The sequence below is a fragment of the Mobula hypostoma genome, chromosome 20 (assembly GCF_963921235.1).
Source record: "Mobula hypostoma chromosome 20, sMobHyp1.1, whole genome shotgun sequence".
Classification (NCBI taxonomy): domain Eukaryota; kingdom Metazoa; phylum Chordata; class Chondrichthyes; order Myliobatiformes; family Myliobatidae; genus Mobula; species Mobula hypostoma.
Genome location: NC_086116.1, coordinates 25865553 through 25884449, shown reverse-complemented (window position 1 = coordinate 25884449; position 18897 = coordinate 25865553). Strand labels below are relative to the sequence as shown.

The window sequence follows — 18897 nt, the reverse complement described above, 5'->3', positions numbered from 1 at the left end:
GCGTAGGAAGTGTAGAGAAGTGGGCTGAGCATGCATCCTTGAGGTGTTTCTGTGTTGAATGTCAGTGGTGTGGAGATGTTATTTCCAATCCAAACTCACTGTGGTCCCCTGATGAAGAAACAAAGGATCCAGTAAGAGGCCTAGGTTTTGAAGCTTGTTGATTAGTACTGAGGGAGTGATGGTGTTTAACCCTGAGCTGTGATCAATAGGCAGAAGCCTGACCTTATAAGCGGCTGTGATGCTTCTCTCTGATGAGCTCAATACCTCTTATGCACGTACAGGTGTCCAAGGCCAAGTGAACAGCCAGTGAGATTGCATGTGCTGTAAATCTGCTGTGGTGGTAGGCAAATTGCAGTGGATCCAGTGCTCAGGCAGTGGTTAACTTTAGCCATGACCAACCTCTCAAAGCATTTCATCACAGTAAATGAGATTTCTACCTGGCAATCACTATTGAGGCAGCTCACCTAGCTCTACTCAGGTACTGATAAGATTAATACCATTTTGAAGCATGTGGGAACCTCTGACTGTACAGTCTGAGGCCTAAGATGTCCTTGAACACTTCAGATAGTCGGCTGGCACCGGTTTTTAGTGCACTACTTGGTACACTACCAGAACCTGACACCTCGTGAGGGTTTACATTCCTGAAAGATGTTCTGATGTCGGCTTCCCAGACAGATATCAAAGGTCACAGGTGCTGTAGGGATTCACAGCTGAGTAGTTTATTTTCCGTGTCAAAGCATGCATAAGAGGTATTGAGCTCATCAGAGAGAAGCATCACAGCCATTTATAATGTTCGGTTTCATCTTACAGGAAGTAATTGCATGTAAATACTGTCACAAATGACATGCTCTGACTTCATAGAGAATTGCTTTTTCACTCTTACGATGGCCTTCCATACGTTGTACCTCAACTTCTCGTAGAGTTCTTTATCCCTGCTCTTGAATGCCACAGATCTAGCCTTCAGAAAACTCTGAATCTCCTAGTTCAGCCACAGCTTCTGGTTTAGTTATGTTCTTGAAGACAGACACTCATCCACATTCAGTAGATCTTGATGACGTTGGTTACAACTGCAGCACATTCATTAAGATCCAAAGATGAATCGCTGAATATGGTCTAGTCCTGTGCATGTTCCTCCTCCACCCTTGACCATACCTTTGTGGCCCTCACTCTTTGGCTGTATGATGGGAGTAGAATTACAGCCAGGTGATCAAACTTGGCAAAGTGCAGATGTGGGATGGCAAGGCAGGCGTCCTGAAGTAGGTACAATAGTAGTCAAGTGTGTTGGCTCCTTTGATTCCACAGGTGACATGTTGGTGATAGTCTGTCAGAGACTTCTTCAAGCTGGCTTGGTTGAAGTTCCCCACAGTGATCAATGTGCGCTGTCTCATGACTGTCGATAACAGTGTTCAGCTCTTCCAGTGCCAACTTGACGTTAGCCAGAGATGGAATGTACACTGCATCCAATGTTAGTACACTACAATTGGTTGTAAAAGTTAGTACACCTCAACCAATTAGTCCAGTGGTTAATTGCACTTCCCCTAATGTGGAAATAACCCTCAAGATCCAACAGGGATCTGGCAAGGTGGCCAAAGTTGCAAACGATAAGTAGGTCAAAAGTGCTATTGCCCCTGAGAACCCATTCCCAGAATGCATGATAACTTCCAACAGTACACAAATCACTGTCATTTAAAATTAAATAGATCCAAGAAGTGAAACAAAAATAAATGTATTTAATTCAACAAGTAGTAAAATACAGGCAAATAAAAAAATGTAAAATAAGTCAGACACATATTTTTTCAAACAGTACATCAGCGCTCTCTGGCATAAAATTGAAGGGTGGATGCAAAGTATATCAAACCCTTTCTTTAGCATGTCATTATTTGCCATGGGGCTAAGTGAAGAATACAATAGAGTGGACAGTCAGGTGGAGTAGAATTTGAGTCCCAGGTCATCTTAGACTTCTGAAATTCGCAGATGAACTGATCTGCCAACATATGATACTTGCTATGTTGGCAGATCAGTTCGAACCATAAATCAACCTTAAGTGTTTGCTTTCACTAAAGTGAAGTTAAAATGGTACACAGTCAACAAATGTCTAGTCTGCTCACTGGTTTGTTATAAATTGCCTTTTTTGTTAATTCATTTATTCTCTTTTATTAGGTTTCTCCAACTTTCAGAAGGAGATAAATGTTTCTAGTATTCTATACTACTGCACTGTAAATATCATCAGTAAATTTATCCTCCTCCCCCGGAGCTTTGTATTGTCTGCTAAGCAGTTTAAGTGAAAGCAGAAACACGGCAGTTTACAATTATAAACAAATACCATATCATACATAACTGTAAGATTTTGTGTTTTTTTTAAAATAGGCTCTAATTATCAAGCCCAGATTTTGCATTGGGTGAAACTTAACATTACACTCTTATTCAACAACAATCAATCTACAATTAATTCTAAAGAACAGCTCGTCTTAAAAATTAAGAATTTGCTACTTTTGGCAGTTATAAGAGGCCCCATGATAGAAACATTTCTATAAACTGTTGGATCTCAGGTGCAGGTAGACAAGAAGTCATGAGTAGGAAAGGTAAAATGGAATGCCCTTCCTGCTTGTAACTTGTGTGAAATCTTTGAGGCAATATAAGACAAATCTGTGAGTTTGTTGGTAATGTTCACAAATTACAGGCATCATAATATCCACCATTATCAACTTCTAAATGTTCTGAAAACAATCATGCTGTATCAGTAACAATTATATCTTCCAGCAATTCTCAGAAACACAGAAGGATTACAGAATGAAAGAGGCCATTCAGTACACACCAGTCATCATAAAATTAATCCACTTTGTCCTACTACATCATACTCTCCACAGGGGCCCATGTACATTGTACTTTTCATTTACCCAATTTCTCTTCAATGCTAAAAACTAAATGGGCCTCCACACTAAGACCCCAGGCAACAGCCAGAACCTAACCACTCACTTCACAAAAATGTATTTGTTTAAGCACCTCTGCACCATCTGCCAAAAGCAGGACTTCCCAGTGGCCAAACATTTTAATTCTGATTCCCATTCCCATGCTGATGTGTTGGTCCATGGTCTCCTCTTGTACCAAGATGAGGCCACCCTCAGGGTGGAGGAGCAACACCTTATATTCCGTCTGGGTTCCTCCAAATTGATGGCATGAATACCGATTTCTTCTTCTGGTTAACAAATTACCCTCCCCCTCTTCCTCTATTCCCCACTCTGACCTTTTACTTCTTCTCACCTGCCTATTACTCCCCCCTGGGTCCCCCCCTTCTCTTTCTCCTGTGGTCCATTCTCTTCTCCTATCAGATTCCTTCTTCTCCAGGCCTTGACCATTCCCACCCACCTGGTTTTACCTGTTACCTTCCAGCTAGCCTCCTTTCCCTCTCCACCCACCTTTTTATTCTGGCATCTTCCCCCCTTTCCTTCCCAGTCCTAAAGAAGGGTCTTGGCTCAAAACATCAACTGTTTATTTATTTCCACAGATGCTGCCTGATCTGCTAAGTTCCTCCAGCATTTTGTCTGTCATTTTTGCCTTACTTCTTTAGTCACTGTTATTTTACTTCTCTGACTTAGTAATTGTTTCACAAAGGGTAACAGTTTCTATCCACACAGATTATAATTCTCATGATATTAAATACTATCAGATACCTCACAATATTCACTGTTCAAAAGAGAATAACCACAGCTTGCATACTCTACCTATACATCCAATCTCTGTCACCAATTTGGTAAAATATCTTTGCCCCTCTCAAAATGTTTCAGATCTTTACCAAAACTGAAGCTGATGTTCTAATATTCATATGCACAAGTACCTCTGCACAGTTGCAATAAAAAAAATCACTTGCAGCTGCTTCACAGAGCATAGATATAAGCAGCATGTACAAGAAAACATAAATTATTGACAATTTTTTACAAGAAAGAACACAACTAGAACAGAAGAAAAAGTATATTTTAGTTCAAAGTGGTTATAAGGGTTCTGAACTGTAACATTAGGATTTTTCTGATTAGTTCAAGAACTGAACAGATGAAGGAAAGTAGCTGTTCTTAAACACGATGGGAAATTTATGCCTCCTGTGTGATGGTAGCTGCAAAAAGACATAGCCTGCATGGTGGGGATCTTTGAGAACAGACATTGCTTTCTTGAAATACTACCAATGGTGGGAAGAGATGTGCCTGTGATATAGTATGCAGAACCCACTACTCTCTGCAGAATTTTACATCCCCATGCATTTGTATTATCATACCATACCATAATGCAACTAATCAGGATACTTTTAACAGTACATGTGCAGAAGTTTGTCAGAGTGTTCAATGACCAAGCTAAGTTTCTTTAACCTTCTAAGAAAGTAAAGATGTTTAGCGCTTTCCTTATAATTGGATATATGTTCTGGGCCCAGGACAGTCATCCAATATCTTAATACACTGGAATTTAAAGCTGCTCTTTCCACCATTGATTCCCACAGGTAATGTCGACAATGTAGATTACATCGCCACTTTTCAATCTCCTTACTAAAATGGAATTTCTCTGCCACCTATTTGCCCATTCCATTGGCCTATTGATACCTCTGAAAGGGATTACTATCCTCCCCACAGCTCACTAGGCTTTTACATTTGGTGTCAATTGCAAATTTTGAAAACTGTTCCGTGTACACCCAAATCATTAAAACAGCAGGCCCATTGCCAACTGCTGGGGAACCCCACTGTACACTTGTATTGGAAAACTAACTTTTCACAACCACCAACAAGAGAAAGTCTGCAGATGCTGGAAATCCAAGCAACACACACAAATTGCTGGAGGAACTCAGCAGGCCTGGCTGAAGTCCTGCTGAAGGGTCTCATCCCAAAACGTCGACTGAAGTGTCCTGCCAAAGGGTCTCCGCCTGAAACATCCACGGTATTCTTTTCCATAGATGCTGCCTGGCCTGCTGAGTTCCTCCAGCGTTGTGTGTGTGTTGCTTTCACAACCACCATTTGCTAAATATGCTCCTGAATGACAATCTTTAAGAGCGTACTTTCACTAGCAACCTGTTCGATTCTGCAGGGAGCGCTCATGGAGTGAGGTCGTCTCTTTGGCTTCGCTCCAATCTCATTATCCTTTTTTTAACCTATGATCTCCTTGATCTAATCAACTTTAAGTACACCAGAAGATTTACTTTATCTTCTTGATTTACTGATTAATTGATTTCCTTTTGTCAACTGTAACTCTTGAGCTTAGAGAAATGAGTACGAGATCTAGAACTAAAGATGGGAAAGACGCTGATGGGAACGGAGGAAAGAAGAAAGGCGATTCCAAACAAACGGAATTAACTTACGAAGTTATGGAGGAAATGTTTGAGCAGCATCGGATAAAACTATCTGAAAGTTTAACTGTTCAATTTGAACAACATCGTCAAAGCCTCAGTGAAGATTTAAAATCAATCACGGACTCTTTGAAATCCCTGGATTCTGATGTTCAAAAACACGATGCAAAAATTTCTGAACTGGATACTAAGTCTCAGAAGACGGATACAAAAGTTGAGATCTTAGAGAAGAATCTAGCTTCGACTACTAAACAACTCCAACAACTTAAATCCAAAGTTATTGATCTTGAGAATCGATCGAGAAGACAAAACTTATGTTTAATTGGCTTACCCGAGGATGTTGAGGTTGGAGACCCTGCAATATTCTTTGCTCAACTTTTAAAGGATTCCTTCGGTTCAGTTTTTCCCAACGATCCTCCATTACTCGACCGCGCCCATCGTATACCGTGGATAAAGTCGGCAGCGGCTGTTTCCAAACCCAGACCAGTTATTCTTCGTTTCCATTATGTCAATGTTAAAGAACAACTTCTCCAGATTGCTCGTCGACAAGGGATGATCAAGTATCGCCAGCATTCCTTCAGGATAGTTCAAGATTACAGTCCTGAAGTGATGAAGGAACGACTGACTTTTAAACCTCTAATGTCGGAATGCTATCAAAAAAATCTCAAACCGGCACTATTGTATCCTGCACGTCTCAGAATCTCTCTTCCCGATGGAAATCGTTGTGTCTTCCACTCTACAACTGCTGCTCGAAGCTTTTTGGATGATAATTTCCCATCTGATACAGACACCCTCTCTTAATCTGTGTCAGGTGCTTCCAGCACCAATTTTTTTTTCTTTCTGGTATTTTTTGAAAAATAAACCTTTTACTACCGTGCGATGAAGGTCTTTTATAAGTCCAAGATTTTTGTTCTTTGTTTATTACTATAGTTGTTATTCTATAACTTATATAGAATACTTATCTCCTGTGAATAACATCATTTTCCTTTAGTTAATCTTTTGCTTTAACTTTTCCTTTTTCGTTATCATTAATGATCTGATCTGACGATCATTTTTAGTTATATGTTTCCTATTTTTGGTTTTTGCATAATTAAAATGGCGACTTGTCTTTCTTTTTGTATAACCTCCTTTGTTTTTTTTCAGGACGCCATGTTCTTATGCTTCTTCTTCCCATAATCCTTTTTTTCCTTCTGGAAACGATTTTTTATTTACTCGTCTATAACCAATTATACGTATTGACTAAGATTTTTTTATTTCATATATTTTAGTAATTTTTACTATGTAGACTAATTATTATACTGGTTATTTTTTACATATATTAGTCTCTAGGAGGTCACCTATTTAACATATATTTTTGGAGTTGCCCCCTGCAGAAATGGGGTTAGAATTAGTTTTAGTTAGAGCTTTTTTCAGCCTTCTTTGGCTTAGTTCGGGGTTCTTGGGGTTGGGGGATGGGATAGCCTTTTTCTTTTCTAATTTTTTCTATTGGGCTGATTCAGAACTACAAAGATGTCCGCAGTGTCGAGATTTCCAGTTCCTTTCTAATCATGTATTCCTCTTCCGATTTCATGAGCTCACATTATGGTTAACCCCTTACTCACCAAAGGGTTAATTCTCAATTATGGTTCATACTATTAATTTTGTCTCTTGGAATACAAATGGTTTAAACCATCCAATAAAACGGAAAAAGGTTTTCAAAGTGTTCCAAAGACTGAATGCTCATATTATTTTTGCACAAGAGGCTCATGTAAGGAAAGAGGACAATCAACGCTTCTTTAAGTTTTGGAAAAAACAACAATACCACTCAAATGCTCAAGCCAAAATTAAAGGCGTTTCAATTTTTATTGATCCTTCAATTACATTTATTCATCAAGACATTATTTCAGATCCTAATGGCAGATTTCTGTTAATTACTGGGGTACTTTTTAATAAAAAGGTTGCTATGGTTAATGTTTACGCTCCGAATGTGGATTATCCTGAATTTTTTAAACACTTATTCACTTCCTTTCCTAACTTAAATGAGTATATGTTGATAATGGGCGGTGATTTTAATTTATGTTTGAATCCCATGTTGGACAGATCCATAGCTAGTCCGGCTTTACCGAATAAGTCGGCTACTATTATTAACTCTTTTATGTTGGATTCTGGGATTTCAGAAATTTGGAAATTTCTACATCCAAATGACAAGGAATTCTCCTTTTTTTCACATGTTCATCGTTCTTTTTCCCGAATTGATTATTTCTTGATTGACCCTCGTTTGATTCCATATGTAGTTGATTGTAATTATGACAGTATTGTTATTTCAGATCATGCTCCAATGAAACTTTCCATCAAGTTAATGGACACCTCTTGTACTAGCAGACAATGGCGGTTTAACCCTATTTTGCTTCAAGATCAGGACTTTGTCAAATTTATAAAGGAGCAGATTGATTTCCTTCTTTTCAACTAATACTACGGAAGAAGTTTCCAATGGAACTGTTTGGGATGCCTTTAAAGCTTATATCCGTGGTCAGATTATTTCCTATTCGGCCTGTTTGAAAAGACGTGTTAACAATGAAATACTTTTGTTGGTTGATAAAATTAAAGAAGTCTAAAAAATATGCTATTTCTCCCAGTAAGGAGCTGTACAAACACAGAGTTGAACTCCAATTGGAACATAGCTTATTATCCTCAATCGAAAATCAATTAATGAGAACTAGAAGTGATTTTTATATTCATAGCGATAAATCAGGTAAATTACTGGCTAACCAATTGAAATTTGATTCGGTTAAACGTCAAATTACTAAGATTTGCAAACAGGATGATACTTTCACAGTTGATCATGTTGGGATAAACCAAACCTTTCAAGAATTTTATACCTCTTTACATCACTCTGATTTTCCTCATGATTCTAATTTCATGCATGATTTTTTAGGTAAATTGAGTTTTCCGAAATTATCAACCGAAGAGTCCCTATCATTAGAAACTTCCATTTCAGAGGAAGAAATAATAACTGCAATCTCATCATTGAATTCCGGTAAAGCACCCGGTCCGGATGGGTTTACAGTGAAATTTTTAAAAATTTTTTTCCTCCATTCTTTCTTCTAAGTTGTCTAGAATATTCAAGGAGGCAATCAGTTTAGGTAAATTACCACAATCGTTTTACGAAGCCTCTATTTCCTTAATGCTTAAAAAGAATAAAGACCCTACTGATTGCGCATCATACAGACCGATATCTCTTCTGAATGTAGACTCAAAAATTTTTTCAAAAATTCTAGCAACTAGATTGGAGAAGGTGTTACCTCAAATTATTTCTATGGATCAAACCGGATTTATTAAAAATCGCTATTCATCCTTTAATATTAGGAGGTTAATAAATATTGTTTATACCCCCTCATTTACTACCCCGGAATGTATTATCTCTTTAGATGCTGAGAAAGCCTTTGACAGAGTTGAATGGCCTTATTTATTTAATGTTCTCGAGAAATTTAATTTTAAATTGACATTTATATCTTGGATTAAATTGTTATATTACTCCCCGGTAGCCTCGGTTTGTACAAATAATTATAGATCTCCTTTTTTTCGTCTTTTTCGTGGCACTAGGCAAGGTTGCCCTCTTAGTCCTTTACTATTCAATATTGCTCTTGAACCTTTAGCAATTGCTATTCGTGACTCGCCAAATATTGTTGGTATTACCCGTGGAAACTAAATACATAAATTATCATTACATGCAGATGATTTGTTGTTATACATCTCTAACCCGGAGAAGTCAATTCCTGCTATCTTAGATCTGTTAGCTCATTTTAGTAACTTCTCTGGTTACAAATTGAATCTTGATAAGAGTGAATTATTCCCTTTAAATAAGCATGTACCTACTTATGGACGTTTACCATTTAAATTGGTTACTGATTCATTTATATATTTAGGGATAACAATTACAAAAAAATATAAAGATTTATTTAAAGCTAATTTTTTACCTTTAATTGATCAGATTAAACTTTTATTTACCAAATGGTCGCCAATCTCTTTGTCTTTGATTGGTCGGATTAATGCTATTAAGATGATCATTTTACCCAAATTTTTGTATATATTCCAATCGGTTCCAGTTTTCATCCCAAAATCTTTTTTTGATAACGTAGATTCAAAAATTTCCTCATATATTTGGCAGAATAAAAGTCCTAGGTTAGGTAAAAGGTATCTACAGAAATCTAAAAAGGAGGGGGGGCTCGCCCTCCCAAATTTTAGATTTTATTACTGGGCAATTAATATTCGATATTTAAAATTTTGGTTATGAGATTTGGACGTATCTTTAAACCCTCATTGGGTAAATCTTGAATCTAATTCATTTACAAGGGTTTTCCTTGGGTTCGGTTTTAGGAACTTCACTTCCTTTTACTTCTTTTAAATTATATAAACAAATGAATAACCCAATAGTTAAGCATACTTTACGTATATGGTTTCAATTCCGAAGATTTTTTGGGTTTAATCAATTTATTCTAGCAAGTCCCATCATATCAAATTTTCTTTTTCAACCTTCCACGATGGATCAAGCTTACTTTGATTGGAAAACCAAAGGTATAATATCTTTTCGCGATTTATTTTTGGATAATTTTTTTATGTCTTTTGATCAACTCTCTAATAAATATAACTTACCCAGATCTCACTTTTTTAGATATTTACAGATTAGAAACTTTTTAGTTACTGTTTCCCCTAATTTTCCACACCCATATCCAATGGACATTTTGGAAAAAATCCTAGATTTAAATCTCTCTCAGAAAAGTGTAGTAGCAATTATATATAATTATGAATTTATGTCCTGATGCTTCTAATAAAATTAAACCTGACTGGGAAAGAGAACTTGAGATTAATATACCAACTGAAAAATGGGAAAAAATTCTTCAGTTGGTGAATGCATTCTCTGTATGTGCTAAGCATAGGTTGATACAGTTTAAAGTAGTGCACAGGGCTCACATGTGCAAAGATAAACTATCTCGCTATTACTCTTATATTAATCCAATATGTGACAGATGTCATTTCGAGATAGCTTCTTTAACCCACATGTTTTGGTCATGTCCCTTGTTGGAGAAATATTGGAAAGATATTTTTGATATTATTTCAACGGTCCTGAACATAGACTTACAACCTCGTCCAATTACTGCTATCTTTGGACTACCAATGATAGATTTAAATAATTTAACCTCTTCATCACGAAGGATGATTGCATTTCTCACTTTAATGGCTAGAAGGTCCATTTTGTTGAATTGGAAAGAGATTAACCCTCCTAAGGTATTTCATTGGTTTTCACAAACTATGGTGTGTTTGAATTTGGAGAAAATTAGAAGTGCAGTTTATGACCCTTCCATTAAGTTTGAAAAAAACTTAGAGGCCATTCATTCAGCATTTTCATTTGATGTAATTTGATCATTTCCAAACTTGTTTTATCTCTCTGTACCGTTGTTGGAGGGGGAGGGAGTCGTCGACACTAACGTTTTCTTCTTTTCCATTTTTAAGTTGTTAGTTTTGCCCAAGTCTTTTAGTTTAGTTGATTAATTTTGTTTTTCTTTGGGGATGGGGTTTGTTTTTTTTTTTGGTTTTGTTTTTTTTCTTTTTCAGGATTTTTTTTTCCAGTTTTTTTTATTTGTATTATCCGTTGTCAGTTCTACATGATTGGGAACTTTGTTAACTTACACTATTTGATTTTACAATTACTTTTCCTAAGTGTAACAATGTATCTCCTACTATTTGTATTATTGCTATGTTTTGTTTCTATATTTTGAAATTAATAAAAAGATTGAAAAAGAAAAGAAAAGCAACCTGTTCCAGGAATATTTTACCTGAGCAACACACAAAAGATGATGGGAAGAACTCAGCAGGTCAGGCAACATCTATGGAACTGAATACAGTTGATATTTCAGGCCAAGACCCTTCTTCCTGACTGGAAAGGAAGGGGGAAGACACCAGAATAAAAAGGTGGGGGGAGGAGAAAGAGGATAGTTAGAAGGTGTTAGGCGTAGCCAGGTGGGAAGGGAAGATAAAGGGCTGGAGAGGAAGGAATCTGATAGGAGAGTGGACCATAGGAGAAAGGGGGAGATTATAAGCAGTTAAGAAGAGGTAAGAGGCCAGAGAGGGGAATAGAGGGGAAGGGGGGAGGGAATATTCTTTTTTAATCGGTGGGAGAAATTTATGCCATCATCAGGTTGGAGACTACCCAGACGGAATATAAGGTGTTGCTCTTTCACCCTGAGGGCGGCCTGAAATTTTTTAGCTTACTGTTGTATTTTCCTTTGATATGTAATACTATTCACTATGGTAAACAATAACATTACTATCAATGGCATGCAACTAATATCAAAAAAAAGGCATGGCTCCCTAATGGGTTGTATTTTCTTCTTGCCAAAATGATTTAGTAAGAAATACTGAGCATTGAGTAATGTTGTTGCCATATGCATTGCTTCTAAATTAAGTCAGACTGATATCTAGGCATTTAGTGACTTCACTTTTAGTACCAGTTACCTGAAGAAAAAAGTAACTTTGCACTTCTTCTCCCCCCAGAGGACCACATTCTGCAATTTCATAGCATAGAAATATGGCACAGTACAAGGAAAATTATGTAACTGGAGCAAATTACTTAATATCCTAAAAAAAATCAACTTCAAAAATATAACAAAAAATTTCACACTTGGAATTTGCAAACACCCTTTCTTTTAAAAATAGAACATTATCCAAATTTTCAGTTGCTTTGCTTAATGCACGCATTTGGGTTGTTTTGTTTAGTTCAGTTTGTTGATGGGATGATTTCAGCAAGGTATTAATAACAAAAATATGGAATTTGTATTCTTAAGTGAACAGAATCAGTCTAATAAAGAGATCACAAACACAAGAAAATTTGCAGATGCTTAAAATGCAAAGCAACACACAAAATGCTGGAGGAACTCAGCAGGCCAGGCAGCATCTATCATATCATCTATCATAAATGCTGCCAGGCCTGCTGAGTTCCTCCAGCATTTTGTGTGTGTTGTTTTGGATTTTGATGATTCATAACTAGTGTAGTGGCCAAACCAAAACCAAAATAATTGCTGCTGCCAGCGACACCAGATTTGTTATTCCTGGATGATGCACCCTCACTCCTGTGACAATTGCTCCAAAAGTCAAGGATATGTATTCAATCCTTTATTAGCAATTTGCAAACATACAATCTTGAAGTGATAAAACTTAAATGTACCCAAGTGTAAGCCAAGTTTAATTGCAAGTTATTGAGCGGTCAGCTAAAGATATGACCTCTGTTGGTCCCAAGCTACAAACTACAATGAACAAAGCATGAAGATATAATTATTGCCTTCACATTTACCACATCCCCATTCATGTGACATTACCATAATACCCACAGATTACGATGCAGATAGAGAACAGATGCATGGCTCCTACAACTAGCATTTGGAAACTGCAGGGTTAATAAGTGAGAACCAATGAGATTACTTGCAAACTGATATGGCCTTACTCAGGAGGGATGGTTAATATGTTTGGGATTAAGAAGGAACGTACAAAAAAAACTATCTTTGATACAAGTTTCAAATCTGCAAAAAGCAGTGAAGGAATGATCAGAAGTCATTATGCTTACAACTGATCATAACAGCAGAGTGATATAGAAAGGAGATCTGTTGCTTCAGGTTCTAGCATCTGCAGTCTCTTGTGTCTCCAGTTCATTGATACTGTATGTGACATAACATTTCCATTTACTTTCCATCTATTTTCCATCTAATCACTCACTAACACACCCTTCTGAACTTATATGTAACATAAAACAGCAAGGTAGTTTGATTGACATCTCAGAAACTGAGTGATGATCTACAAAAGCAGAGCAACATGACAATATTAAAGACAACTTGCTAGTACATCAATTACTTAAACATGACAAATTAAGAAATGGAAACATACAAGAAGAGTATAAGGAGAAATACCTTGAAGATCTCTTCACAGCAACACAAATGGGATAAAAACAAAATCAATGATATGAAGGTCTTTGACAACACATGCACTCAACAGATATTTTAAAAAAAGACTATAAGACACAGGAGCGGAATTAGACTATTCGGTCCATCGAGTATGCTCCGCCATTCCATCACGGCTGGTTTATTATCTCTTTCAACCCCTATCCTCCTATCTTCTTCCTGTAACCTTTAATCCCCTGATTATTCAAGAACCTATCAATCTCCACTTTAAATAAACTCGTTGACTTGGCCTGCACAGCTGCTTGTGGCAAAGAATTCCACAGATTCACAACCCTCTGACTAAAGAAATTTCTCCTCATCTGTGTTCTAAATGTATGTCCCTCACTTCTGAGTCTGTGCCCTCTGATCCTACACTCCTTCCATTATAGGAAACTTCCTCTCCACATCCACTCTATATAGGCCTTTCAGTATTCGATAAGTTTCAATGAGATCCTCCTCATTCTTCTAAACTCCAAGTACAGACCCAGAGCTATCAAGTGCTTCTCACATGTCAACCCTTTCATTCCTGGGATCATTCTCTTTAATCTTCTCTGGATCCTCTCCAATGCCAGCATATCTTCTCCTAGATAAGGAGCCCAAAACTGCTCAGAATATTCGAAGTGCAGTCTGACAAATGCCTCATAAAACCTCAGCATTACAAATGTGAAGAAGGGGTCAGTCATGACAGAGTAGCTGCTGAGATTAATCCACCCATGTGCGACATACCATTGTATGCATAAAATTTAGAGAAAATTGCAATATCACACTTCTGACGCTGGACAACAACCTCTCTCTTACAAGAGTTTTTCATTAATTTCCTCAAATTGCTACCTCCACAAATATTAAGAGCTCATTATCTCAAGTTACCTGCTCCATGAAAATAACAAGCAAGCAAACCGGTTTCAAGCCTGACAAGTCGCAAATCAGCCAGGTGCTGAATCCTAAGCAAGGCATTACAGGTGGCTTTGAGAAAAACTTATTTGCTGGTGACACCATTATAGATCTCCCCTCTTAGCAATGTGTGACATGGGTCTGGAGGACATATATCATGGTGCAAGAGCTGCAGCTGATCCATGTGATCCAAACGCTTGTGGAAAACACTGAACATGGACGACAGCACAGCTGCAACTTTATTAAGAAAATGCATACACATTCCATACTATAATATTTATGCAACTTACTGACCAATCCATCTAACCACATGTAGGCTCTCTACACCAAATGCAAAGTCCTTTGCCCAAATCAAGAATAACATAACAGCTTCAGCAAGCCGAGCTGAATTTCCAATGTACTGCTAATAATTGTCTTAAACCAAACACAAACAAGTCAAAATTCAGCTTCTACTATCTCTGCAAAAGAAAAACCTAAGAAACAGAAACAAGATTAGTCTACTCAGGGCCTCACATCCACCTTGTCATTCAATACAGCCAAAAATAATTGTTTATCTTATTTCCATTTTCTACAATAACTCCATATCTCTGGACTTCTTCTGAATCTACAACTCTCTTGATTTCTATCTTCAATATTTTCATCAACAAAATCTCCCAAGTCCTCTTGGATAATGCACTCCAAACTTTGCTATCTGCTGAATGTCAGAAATTCTCATTAGCGGAGCTAGGAGGGACAATGGCGCCTAACTGCAACTCCTTTGCTTGCATCTTCGGACATAGCTCTATTTCCACCTTTAATATCTTTAGTTTTCCCTTTCAGGGTTCTTTTGAAGACCCTAACCTGGAGTTACACGCTGGCTTCGGTTCTTTGTGGGAATGGGGCCCGTTCTCGGGGTTCCACGACTGGCTGTTACTCGGCATGCCAAGGATTTGACCTGAGAGCCTCGATTGTGTTCAGAAGCCTAAGATCTCAGGGCTCTGGAGACAGGCGGATTGAGGGTCAGTGTCACAGTAGGAGACTCGTGAGTCATCGAGGAGGCTGGAAAATCTTTCACCGTGGGCCTGAAGACCTGAGGTTTTTGCGATCTTCTGACACAGAGCACGAAAGAAAGCAACGAAATGGTCTTTTAACATCGTAAACCAGCGGGTTGTTGTTATGTGTCCCGCTCACTGTGAAAAAGGGTTTCAGCCCAAAACTTCGACAATTTATTCATTTCCACAGATGCTGCTTAATCTGCTGAGTTCCTCGAGCAGTTTGTGTGTGCTCCTGAATTTTTTAAAAATTTTGATTTAATAATTTCCCTTTCCTTTCAACTCAAGATTATGCAGCTCACCTACTTAACATTTCATCATATGACAGACCCATCATCATGACGATTAATTGTCACCCAAATTACACACTACATACACAAAGCCATTTTACATTCTCAGGACTATTCCTTACTAACAAGGTGCAAATTCTTTTCATCATCTGGAACCTGGCAAATTCAAAATGGAACACAATGGAGGTTTCATGCATCCTTGTGATCCTGAGATGCCAAGTAGAAACATAAAAATACAAATTACACGAATTGCTTAATTTGTTATTGACTTGTCCCTGCAATTGAACAAAAGTGACCTGCAAAGCAGCCTTCTAGTTTGTAACTGGTTTCTCCAATGAAGAGACGAGGTGAGCAACACACTAGTTCTCCTTTGTGCATGACAAAGTGATTTTTAATGATGATCTTTTCTAATGCTATCTGAACATTTTTTAAAGAACCCCACTGCTGCAGCTTTAATAATGATCAACACAAGGTGTTGCTCTACTTTCTGGCATATTCTGATAACTTGAATTCTAAAACTTACAAACTTGAAGGAGCAAATAAATTTGAAATTGTGTTAAGTTTTCCTGAGTCCCAGGGAACAACAATTCTGGTTGTTCAGTAAGTAATCAACAAAAACTTTATTTTTATGGTCACTATAACAGTAGATTTTTAAAAAAAATTAAACCAAAATGAAAAGAAATTGAGACTATTGAAATTTACATACGCAAATTAAATTCATGCCACTGAATAAAAACTAGGAGTAGCCAGTATTTTTGGTAGATTGTGGTTTAATTAGCATTGATGGTGGCAGAATGCAAACACTGCAATCCAGGCATCACTGATCTACTCACAGTTAGCCATCGGGACAGAGACAGGACCATTAACCACATAACCAAACCTGCCAATTCACTGATTCAATCTAAGTAAAATGAAAAATGCAAAATCTGTGCAGTGAATTATATGAAAATAGATGAAAACTAGCTTCCTTAAAAAGGGTGAATTACCCAGAGACCTTGAAATGTAATGAAATAAACACTAAGAAAAATAAGACCCATACTGTAGGGCATATCAAACCATAAATCCATAACAAGTAGAAACAGAGATATGCCATTCTGCTCCTCAAACCTCCTCTGGCATGCAACAAGATCACAGCTGCTCTGATGTTCCTTCAATTCACTTTCCCTTGCTGATTACATAAGGTCCTTACCCCCAGAGAATTCTCTGGCAGGGAGAGCCAAAGATATTCAATAATATCATCAAATATATTCAGCAGAAATTCTTTATCTTGGTCTATGGAAGTCCCTTATTTTGATACCACGTTCTCTGGTCCTGAACCCTACCCTGAGAAGAATCATCCACTCAGCTTTTATCACATCCAGAGCTGCTTAAGCAATGTGTGTGCTTCCATAAGATTACTTCTTGTTCTTTAAGCTTCACTGATTGGAACCCAACCTATTTAACCTTTCTTCATTGGACGATTCTTCTAAACGTGGTATCAGCCAATGAAATTATATTATTCCTTAAATAGGAAGGCCAAAAGACTCTGGATGTGATCTAACTATTGCTCCACAAAGAACAATTGCACCAGGATATTCACAAATTTGGGCTGCTGTGGATTTATTTTCATCCACCAATGTATATTTATTGTAAACAATTGTGGTTCCAGCACCAATCTTTGTGGAACTCCACTGGTTCCAAGTGACCTCAACCTCAAAATGATTTAATGGTTCTTCAAAATATGTGATGCTTTCTGCTTGTTAACCAGGCTGTATCGATCTTCAACAGCATGGTACTCATTCTCAAATTCAACCATTTGTGAGGGACTGTGTCAAATGCTTTCTGGAAGTTTACTGGTTCACCTCCAGCCACTGTGGTCAAAATTTCTCAAAAACCTCTGGTAACTTTGATTATCTTTTCACAAAACCATGCTGACACTGCTCGACCAGACTGTCATGACCCAAATGTTCTCCTATTAAATAATTAATAATTGATTTTTATCCAGCCTATTTGCATGAATATCGATTTCTACTTCTGGTTAAAAAAAAATCCTCCCCCTCCACTCTTCGTCTATTCCCCACTCTGGCCTCTTACCTCCTCTCACTTATGCATCACCTTCCCCTGGTGGCCCTCCTCATCCTCTTTCTCCTATGGTCCACTCTCCTACCCACCTGGCTTCACCTATCATCTTTCAGCTATCCTCATTCTCCTCCCTTCACCTTATTATTCTGACATCTTCCCCCTTCCTTTCCAGTCCTGTAGAAGGGTCTTAGCTGAAAAATCAACTGTTTGGTCATTTCCACAGATGCTGCCTGGCCTGCTGAGTTCCTTCAACATTTTGTGTGTGTTGCTTTGGATTTCCAGCATTTACAGAATTTCTCATGTTCATAATTTTATTATTTTTCTTATTCTTACCTGTTCTTTGCCTCCTCCCTTATTGAATAGACGTATAATATTGAACCTGCCCAATCCTCTGCTATTTCTCCAATACTTAGGGACGATAAAATAATTGCAATTAATGCATACACGATGATGCAACCTAGTAGGAGGGAACTTCTTAGCTTTTAGCTCCATTAATTTGCTTTAGTTTCTCTAGTAACAATGGTGGTTTGTGAGATGCTATGTTGGTGCCAGAAGTGTGACAACACTTGTTCCACCCAGCTAAAAAAAAGTTTCCCTCCCTCTTCCCTTTTCTTTTATTCCCCATTCTGGCCTTTTACCTTTTCTCACCTGCCTATCACCCCCCCCCCTCCACCGTTCCCTCCTCCTTCCTTTTCTCCTATGGACCACTCTCCTCTCTTATCAGATTTCTTCAGAACAATCCTTGCTGATTTGATTTGATGCAAAAGATGCAGTTCACCGTTTGTTTCGATTTACATGTGACAAATAAAGCTAATGTAATCTTTGCTGGAAGTGAGTCAAGCAGTGTCTTGTCTGCTCTTTTGCCACTTTATAATGTCTACTTTCTCGGCACAATTGTCTTAAGGATAGACATAATGTCTACCATTGACGCTTTCTGTCATACGTTTTCACGAAATACTACAGCATTCTTAAATAAATTGTGCACAATTAAATAACAATACAAAGAACAAGATTGAATAAACTCAGATAAATTAATGAGAGTTCATCCACTGGTAAAGTATCTTTATTCTTCTGTGAATATTTTGATTATTTACAAGTTCAAAGGTAGTTTGATGAGCAAGTTTAAGAAAAACACAAGTAAAATACAGTTCTGTGCAAAAGACTTAGGTGTGTGTGTATATATATATATAGAGCTAGGGTGTCTAAGACTTTTGCACAGTACTGTATTTAATTAACATTTTTTAATACCAATAGGGTGTACATAGTACTTTCAGTGGTAGAGACCAATCCACTTAACTCTTCCAGCATTTCCCTATACCCCAGAACTATTTCCC

At 37.6% G+C, this 18897-nt stretch overlaps 1 protein-coding gene and 1 long non-coding RNA gene across 4 annotated transcripts in view; one reads left to right on the top strand and one right to left on the bottom strand.

Annotated features, from left to right (window-relative positions):
* Positions 1-11295, top strand: part of LOC134359189 (uncharacterized) — an 82822-nt gene extending 71527 nt beyond the window's left edge. The window contains exon 3 of the long non-coding RNA XR_010021059.1: positions 7630-11295. This is a non-coding gene — a long non-coding RNA (uncharacterized LOC134359189). The remainder of the gene's footprint in view (positions 1-7629) is intronic.
* Positions 1-18897, bottom strand: part of tbc1d22a (TBC1 domain family, member 22a) — a 331820-nt gene that overhangs the window by 79325 nt on the left and 233598 nt on the right. The window lies entirely within an intron of this gene.